At 40.7% G+C, this 7894-nt stretch overlaps 1 long non-coding RNA gene across 1 annotated transcript; it reads right to left on the reverse strand.

Moving 5' to 3' along the window:
* Positions 1-4525: 4525 nt before the first annotated feature.
* Positions 4526-6953, reverse strand: LOC128781605 (uncharacterized). Its single transcript, XR_008428435.1, has 4 exons — positions 6806-6953; positions 6539-6631; positions 6235-6315; positions 4526-5324 (listed from the first exon to the last, which is right to left on the reverse strand). It is a non-coding gene; the product is annotated as an uncharacterized LOC128781605 (long non-coding RNA).
* Positions 6954-7894: the final 941 nt, after the last annotated feature.

A 7894-nucleotide genomic window follows, 5' to 3' on the forward strand; every position in this document is an offset into this window, starting at 1 on the left:
AGAGGGAAAGTGACAGAGAGCCTGGCGGCACCTGGAAATTTGCCGGCAGAGGATAAGGAGAAAGGGGGGGATGATGCCCAGCGTGGGAGACGGAACGCTGGACCGAGATATCAGACGTCCAGAGAGTCTGAACTTTTAACCCTTTCCTGCAAATGAGGGCTTTTTAAAATATTACTCCTCCTTGATTTGTAGTGGAAGAGAGACAGTCCGGGACCTGAGATGTTAGAAGAAGAAATATTTAGGTGGGAGGAGATGATGAAGTAGCTTTTGGCTGGACTTTTCTTGTTAGCCATAGACTGAACCAAATCTCCTGCAATAGAGACTGCATTTTAGGGATGCAGTGTTGACCCAAGAAACCTGCTTCAGCAACCACCAGCACAGGAATGGCAAGAACAGAAGAAAGCTGAGGAGGGAATGGTGATGCCCTCTGTCTTCAGGAAGATGATCTCTGTTCTTGGACCCTTGCCCCAGGGGAAAATGGCGGGGGACTGTAGTCCCAGGATGAGAAGCTGAAACTTTTTTGTCTTTGGGTCCGTGGCAAAGCATCCTTAAGGAGCCCTATGAGCAGTCTGTCCATGCACGGTGGTGACAGCACTGTGACATGGAAAGGAGAGTGTCACACTGGCAGATTTTCTCTGGCGGTTGCCATGTGTGACATGGAAACACAGGAGGTGGCAACTGTGTTTCCTGGGGGGTCTGTGGTGCAAGAGAGACTTCTCTCTCCCTTGATATTTTGAGTATTGATTATCTGAAGGGTGGTAATTTGATCAGAATCCGGGTGATGTTTCATAGGGGTGTATTGAAATTGGGAGGAGGAGGGGTGTGTGTTTTTAAAAGGTCTTCATCCTGGATTTAGTCTGTGTGTCTTGTGTAGTAGTAGTTTAATAAAGTTTTTTTTCCTTTGTTACTAACTTGGGCCTGCTCTGCTCTGTTCCTGATAACGTCTCACAGCATTTATTTGGGAAGGTGTATTTTCGTGGGGGCGCTGGCATTGCGCCAGTGTCAAACCATGACAGTTTCTAAGGGCAGAACGTGAATAAAGCTTTTTGTGAGAGTCAAAAGAAAGATGAGGATCCCACGGAATGGTTAGGACGGCTCCGGAGATCTTTTCAGCTGTACTCCGGAGTAAACCCTGACACTCCGGAAGGACAGATGTTGTTAAAGGCCCAATTCGTGGCCAGAGCCTGGCCTGACATTAGGAGAAAGTTGGAAAAGATTGAGGATTGGCACGGTAGAGGCCTGGATGAGTTGTTGCGGGAAGGTCAGAAAGTGTATGTCTGGAGAGAGGAAGAAGGACAGAAGAAACGAGCGAGAGTAACGATGGCTGTGGTACGTGAAGGGCAGAAGGGAACGCCTCATCGGTTCCAGGGAAGTAAGCCGAGCGGCCAGAGGGTGGAAGGAGGGAGAAGAGAAAAGGAGTGTGGACAGGGAAGCTGCTTTTATTGTGGTAAGAGAGGGCATTTTCGGCGGGAATGCAGAAAAAGGTTGGCAGATGAAAAGCAATTCAAGGAAGATTGAGGAAGTCAGGGGCTCTATTTGCTGGGGACCCAGGAAAGAACAGAGCCCTGGTAAAACTGAGAATTGGTCCCCAGCAGCAAGAATAGGAGTTCCTTGTGGACTCAGGAGCCGAGAGATCAACGGTTCAAACCCTTCCCTCGGGTGTAAATTATCAAGAGAAACAATACAGGTAGTTGGGCAAAAGGGGAAGCCTTTAAAGTGCCTGTAATTAAAGACGTGTTTTTTGAAACCAGCTCCAAAATAGGTATAGGGTCACTGCTATTCGTTCCAGAGGCTGACTATAACTACTGGGACGAGATTTGATGATTGAATTAGGAATTGAATTGACATAATGACAAAAAGCTAATATTAAATTATGTTCTCTTTGGGTAGAGGACGAACAGAAAATTAACCCTGAAGTATGGTATACCCCAGAAACGGCGGACCGACTGGACATAAAGCCCTTTGAAGTAATGTTAAGGAATCCTGAAGTCCCAGTTTGAGTTAAGCAATACCCAATTCCAAATGAAGGAAGGAAAGGGGTCAAACCTGAAACCGAAAGATTAAAGCACAAGGGTTATTAGAACCCTGCATGTCCCCTTTAATACTCCTATCCTTCCTGTTAAAAAACCCAATGGGAAATACCGTTTGGTACATGATTTACGAGAAATGAACAAAGGACAGTAGAAAGATTCCCGGTAGTAGCTAACCCTTATACTTTATTAAGTCAGTTAGGCCCCGAATATCAGTGGTATAGTGTTATAGATTTAAAGGATGCATTTTGGGCATGTCCCCTCAAAGAGAGTTGTAGGGACTATTTTGCCTTTGAATGGGAAGACCCAGACACCCACAGGGTACTCCCACAAGGGTTTACAGAGTCCCCTAATTTATTTGGCCAGGCACTGGAGCAGTTACTTACAGGTTTTCAATTGAGAGAAGGGGCTGTCCTGATTCAGAATGTAGATGACTTGTTAATAGCTGGAAAAGAAGAGGAAGTTGTCAGGGAAGAGAGTATGAAATTACTCAATTTTCTAAGCCTGAAAGGACTCAAAAGTGTCAAAATCCAAACTACAATTTGTGGAAAAAGAGGTGAAGTATCTTGGACATAGACTGAGTCAAGGAATGAAGAAATTAGACCCGGAAAGGGTCAAGGGAATCTTGGCTATGCCAGGGCCAAGGACGAAGCGGGAGGTTAGACAGCTGCTAGGATCATCTGGGTACTGTAGACAATGGATAGAGGTTTTTAGCAGAAAGTAAAATTCCTATATGAGAAACTAACAAAAGAAGGCTTGCTTAGGTGGACTCAGGAAGATGAGGAAAAACTACAGGACCTTAAGGCAGAATTAGTAAATGCACCGGTTCTCAGTCTTCCTGATTTAAAAAGGCCCTTTTATCTTTCTGTAAACATTGAGGATGGTACAGCATATGGACTATTAGCTCAAGATTGGGCAGGGAGGAAAAAAACCAGTGGCTTCTTTATCAGAACTGCTAGACCCAGCATCTAGGGGTTGGCCCACTTGTTTACAAACATAGTTGCAGCAGCACTGTTAGTAGAGGAAACAGTAAAAATAACCTTTGGAGGGGAATTACATGTACTATCTCCCCACAACATTTGAGGAGTGTTACAGCAAAAAGCAGAGAAATGGATCACAGATGCTAGGCTCCTAAAATATGAGGGAATCCTGATTTCTTCACCAAAATTAAGCTTAGAAACCACTTCCCTCCAAAACCCTACTCAATTTCTGTACGGAGAACCTAGCAAAAACTTGACACACGATTGCCTAAAAGTTCTTGAAGAACAGACAAAGATAAGGCCTGATTTGGAGGAAGAAGAACTAGAAGATGGTGAGAAATTATTTGTGGATGGATCGTCTCAAGTAATAGACGGAAAAAGAAAATCAGGTTATGCTGTAATTGATGGAAAAACCTTGAAGGTAATAGAATCAGGGCCATTAATCTCAGGGTGGTCGGCACAGGCTTGTGAGTTATATGCAGTATTACGGGCCTTAGAGCTGTTAAAAGGAAAGGTTGGAGCCATTTATACAGACTCAAAATATGCTTATAATACAGACATTTGGAAAGGGTAATACATACATTTGGAAAGATATGGGAAGAAAGGGGCTTGATTAATTCACAGGAAAGGGATTAATTCGTGAGGCTTTAATTAGGAGAGTACTGAGAGCTTTAAGGTTGCCTGAAGGAATCGCTGTAGTTCATGTAAAAGGCCACCCGAGGGGGATATGTAACCAAGTAAGGGGAAACAATGTCGCTGATCAAGAGGCCAAAAATGCGGCTCTTAGAGTGTTAAAAGAAACTGTAATTACCAAAAGGGTTAGGGAAGACTGCCCCGATTGTGCAGCTGATTTAGAGAGCGAACCTTATCACGACTGTTGGAAAGATTTTGGGATGCGTGGAATAAATTGTGCTTGCGAGAATCCCCACAAGAAGTATTGTATACTACACGGACCAATCCAGATATTGGTGTTCACCGAAAAGGAGCAGGAAAAACTAAGAGAAATGGGGATCATAGAGAAGGGAAATAGAAAAGAATTACCAGATGGCCATGAGGTACTCCTGAAGTCAGTGGCTTGAAAAATCCTGAAGCAATTCACACAAAAACACATTGGGGTACCCAGGCATTAATAGACCAATTTGCAATTAAATGCACTCGTATGGGATGCACACCTTAGCTAAACAAATAACACAACAATGCCTAACCTGTCAACTGGCCAACAAGAGGCAATGGAGACAAAGGGAAATGGGGGACGGGAATTGGCACATAGAGCGTTTTCCCACATTCAAATTGATTTTACTGATTTGCCTAAAGTAGGAAGGTATAAACACTTATTGGTGATAATAGATCACTTGACTCACTTTGTAGAGGCATTCCCTACCTCCAGGCCAACTACACAAACAGTAGTAAAAATACTATTAGAAGAGATAATCCCCCACTACGGACTAGCAGAAGTAATAGACTCAGACAGAGGGCCACCTTTGCCTCCAAAATAATTAAAGAAGTAGGAACAAAGCGGCAATATCATACTCCCTGGCATCCACAAAGCTCGGGTAAAGTGGAAAGGGTACATGGAAGTCTAGATGTAAATGGTAGAATGAAGACCCTAACATGTGTGAACGAAGGAACAGAGACAGCAAATGCTCGCAGTTCATGCTCAGAAACCTGGAGGATAATGACAACATTACAGGCAGTTGTTGCTATCTACACACGTAACTTCTCAGCCCTCACGGCGCTGACAGGAGTATGATCCTGAGCATCCTGATGAATATGCAAAGTCTGAATATCTATGAGTACTTTGGAGATGGTCAATAAGGAATCACTGCTCAGTGTCACTTCTAAAGAAGGGACGCCAGGGTATCAATTAAAAACTAGCAGCAGGCAGTCCTTTCCCCACGGACAAACAACTTTGCATGCTGGTGCTACGTGGCAGAAAGAGCAATTCAGTTCATGGGGGAACAACAACCTGGACCTAATGTAAGTTCTGGGACATTCTTGAGGGCCGCTTTTCTGTATCTTGGGAAATTACTCCAAGAAAATACATGCTGACTCTTTATTTACTGCAGAGAAGAAGTATTAGCCATTGTTCAAGATGATACTGGACTAGCCTAGAAATATTACCCAGTTGTTTTGGCTGGGGAATAGTTGGCTGCTATAGGTTTGCACTTCACTCTTAACATACAGGACGGCTGAAATCTGCAAAATAAAAACAAATCTCAAGCATTTATTACCTGCCTTTTCTCTGGATAGCACTGGCTTTTGAAATCCACACCATTTTCAGCATTATAACACAACTCAGTGCATCAAAAGACTTCTATAAAAGCAGAGCAAGGAACATAAAACCATGATTAACCATGATACATGAAAAAAAAAAGTTATTAATAAGCTTTTAACAGAAATTCTTTAAAAAATAGAAAAAATAATTTTAACAAACACCAGCAGCTTCTGGCACAGAGGTATGCTCTGAAGTACCTCCTTTCAATTGAATTTATAATACACGTTTTGCATTATCTTTGTGCTACGGTTTCCTAACTTGAAGTTTCTTTGTAGTCTCGGTAGGTAATTTTGAGTCAATAAAATAGATGGACTGTATTTTGAATTATCACAAACCAGGAAAAAACATGTTCTTGTATTGATTAAGGTCTTCTTCTTTGTCTCACTTAGAAAGCACATCCTTATTTTCTTACATTTGATGCAAAGTTACAGAAAAAGACAGGAACTTTAGAAATTTGGCATGTATCTGCCCTATGAAATCCAACTTCATTTTCAAAGACATAGGTCTAAAACTGCCTCATCATACTGTCTCTCCTTTCCTTCACACGTCATTTGGGAATGGGCATTCAACACAACATAAGCAATACTTAAAAACTTAATGGATTTGATTTTGACTTGACACAACAGTAGGACAAAGGGAATTCCCAGTGCTCTCTTAAGTCTCAGGAATATGGCAGTCTAAACAGATGGACTCATTTTAAAACACCTAACAGAAACTGTAAAATGCATCAACATTTCAATCTACAATAGCTTTTACTAGGTTTATTAACAGCTAATTTTTTACAGTATTTGTCATAAAAAGAATGTCAAAACTTCTGTGATCTTTGTTACTTGACATGCACTAGCTGTCAGCCTACTATAAGAAAATAGTACTCTAAAATTTACCTATTACATATGTTAGAATAACACTAGGAAGTTTACTTGTCACAGAAGGTTTTAACCAGTCATACCTCTTTCACCTTGCCTGAGTCAATAACAAATACCACATCATTGACTGTTATGCTGGTTTCTGCTGTATTTGTAGAAAGAATCTGCAATTAAAACAACCAGAACTATAGTTAAAAGCAAAGACAAAAGAGATTAATACAATATCTGACAAAGTCCTCTAAATCGTAGTATCTTGCGCACAGCAGGAGGTGACTTTCTTCTGATCCAAAGTCTGAGCATTTGAATGAAGCATGAAAACCTGATATCTAATGCACATTTAAGTGTTTTTGAAAGACACAGTGAAAACCTCAACCATAGAGGCTTTACCTGTGCGCATGGTCAGCAAATCTCCTGTCATCAAAAAGAATGCGGTCCCTCAAGCTATCTCATCATATCCAGGAAGAAATATTAAAATCGCTCCTGAAAGAGAAGCAGGTTTGCAGAGTTAAGCAGCAAATTCGCTTAAAATATCCATCAGTACTGTGCAGAGTAGCATTTGGAAGGTTTTACCTATGTAGTGTTTCCAAAAGAAGGGCAGGATTCATCAAAGGCTCAAAGTACAATCATTGGCTGGGAGTGTGTGTTTATACTTACCGGTCTCACAACTATGACAGATGTTATGAAGTGAGTGCATAATGAGGTCCAGATCCACCTTTTCATCAAAACTGTGATGATAAGCTGTCAGTAGTTCTCTGTCCTCTGCGCTAAGCTCACTAGCACTTGCTCAGACCAGGGAGCTTTCATCCAGATTTATAAAACCTGCTGAAGCAAATAGCAAAATGCACAGACCAGACCAGAATCAAGGCTGTTTGTTTCAGGTTTGCATTCAGCCACCAACTAAACTTAGATCAACACCAACAAGACTACTCCTTTCCAATTTTAATTTTCAAGTGTAGCAGAACAGCACCTCCAAAATACTCTTACTGTTCACTGGTTTAAGTGCAATCCAACAAAGCATGAAACTTCAATTTTTAGCATAACTTTCAGTTCTTACTCTTTATTGAAACACAGCCATAAGCAAAGTGTCAGAACTCAAAGTATAAAGACACTACTTGTTTACCTGTTAAATAAAAAGTATTTCAAAGCAATGTTTTCCCAAATGCTTTCCTCCCATAAGTAGGTACTATGCAAATGGAAACTACACTAAAAAGTGTTCTAAAAATACTAGTCTCTGCAAAATGACAACTGAACTGTAACTGTACGTTAATCAGAAACCAATTCTTGAATGACCTAGTACAAATGTCACTTCTACTGAATTTCTTTCATATGGCTACTATGTATAGACAACAATGTATAGACAAAACCACAACAGGTTTGTTTCCTAAATAAGCATCTGAAATTAAAATGGTACATAGTAGAATCATTATCTCTATTTATCTAAGTCACTATACTCATTTCCTGCCTAGACATATAATCATGATAGCAATGCCCACATCAAAATAATAAAAAAAAATAACATGAAAGAAGTCTATACCACTCTAACTATACTTATCCTAGGATTTGCATATAATCAAGTGCAAATCAATAATCAAACATAATCAAAGAAATACACTGACTACAAACACCATTTTTTTAAAAAGCATGGTTTTGAAACATTCCTGGTCTCAAATAAATCCTGCTATTTAGGTCAGACTTAAAGGCACAAAAAGCTAAAAATTGTTCTGATTAGAAGCCAAAATGCAA

The sequence above is a fragment of the Vidua chalybeata genome, chromosome Z (assembly GCF_026979565.1).
Source record: "Vidua chalybeata isolate OUT-0048 chromosome Z, bVidCha1 merged haplotype, whole genome shotgun sequence".
NCBI classification, from domain to species: domain Eukaryota; kingdom Metazoa; phylum Chordata; class Aves; order Passeriformes; family Viduidae; genus Vidua; species Vidua chalybeata.